Raw genomic sequence first — 1,780 nt, 5'->3', positions numbered from 1 at the left:
ATTCAAGGATTTGAGTTCAATGCCTGACAAGCAGTGGAACACTCTTCCGCAATGACGTTTGGGCAAGAGTGAGCTGTATAGAATATTAGAAATGGCAGTGCAAGAAAAGTGCACGATCAGCTGAGGTTGCACATATTATTTCATTGGCTAAAAAGTTCCTTAATTTTCTTTAAGTACAAATGAAAGACATATTTTTCTTCTCATTTTCACCAATAACTTTATTGAGCAATGTATCTACCATTTTTGTTCCACTACCTTCTGCCATTTTAAAGACAACGTTATAATTTCATTTTTCCAAAACTTTTTGCCTTTTTGAGTAAAGAAAAGATACTTATTCCAGGTATCATTTACATTCTTTTGAGGAATTGAATTTTTTTCCATTAAGAGAATTTTGTAAAGACTAAATGCACATCTGAAGATGGAAGGTTTGGTGGATACAGAAGATGAATCAGAATTTCTTGGCCAAGCTGTAACAGTTTTTGCCTAGTCACCAAAAAAAAAAAAAAAAAAAATGGATTTACAGTATCCTGATGGAAGATTATTCATTTTCTGTTTACTGATTCTGGACACTTTTTTGTTGAGTGTTGCTTTCAGTTGATCTAACTGGCAGCAGTACTTGTCAGAATTAATTGCTTGGTTTTTCAGAAGGAGCTCATAATAGAGGACTCCTTTCCAGTTCCACCACATATATAACATCACCTTCTTTGTATGAAGACTGGCCTGTGGTGTGGTTGGTGGTAATTTATTTTGCTTTTCCCACAGTGTCTCCCATTGCACATTATTGTACAGTATCCACTTTTTATTGCCTGTCACAATTTGTTTTTAAAATGAAACAATTTCCTTACATTTCATTGGAGAATCATATGTAGAAATATGGTCAACGAGATTTTTTCACTTAACTTATATGGAACCCAAACATCAAAGTGATTAACATACATAATCAAGCTGGTACAAATGATAGTCAATGGTTGATTTAGATATATTTTTTTATACATATAAATTTTATTTATTTATTATTTTACTTTACAATATTGTATTGGTTTTGCCATACATTGACATGAATCCACCATGGGTGTACATGAGTTCCCAATCCTGAACCACCACCCCCCAACCTCTCTCCCCATATCATCTCTCTGGGTCATCCCAGTGCACCAGCCCCAAGCATCCTGTATCCTGTATCGAACCTAGACTGGCGATACATTTCTTACATGATAGTATACATGTTTCAACGCCATTCTCCCAAATCATCCCACCCTCCCCCTCTCCCACAGAGTCCAAAAGTCTGTTCTATACATCTGTGTATTTTGAGTATGTCGGCTATCTCCCGCATGGTACAGCGTTAAATGTTCTCAGTTAATGTCTCGGTTTGATTGCTATCAACTTCAACTTATCCAACTGATCAGGGAGCATTGTCTAGCCAGAAACCTCCAGCACAAAATTTCACAAATCACTTTTGACACATTCAGTCATAGCACCATCTTCATACACTGCACAGATCTTTTCTTTCATTTCAGTTGCATTCTTACCTTTCTTAAAATAATAAAGCATAATATGCTGAAAATGTTTTTTTCTTCTGTCTTCAATATTAAAATAGCTACACAAAAATTCATCAATTTTGATGTTTTTTTTTTTAATGCATGCTAATAGTTGCCAGAGTACAATCAAACATAACAATTCAAATGAAGTTAAAGACCACAAAGCACTACTAGGGCCATTTTATGGGAGTAAAAAAATGAATCTTTGGCCAACCCAATAAATAGCAAAAATTCAGCTGAGCAAA

Source organism: Ovis canadensis, chromosome 5 (assembly GCF_042477335.2).
Source record: "Ovis canadensis isolate MfBH-ARS-UI-01 breed Bighorn chromosome 5, ARS-UI_OviCan_v2, whole genome shotgun sequence".
Lineage (NCBI taxonomy): Eukaryota > Metazoa > Chordata > Mammalia > Artiodactyla > Bovidae > Ovis > Ovis canadensis.
Note: the sequence above shows the minus strand (reverse complement) of the source record.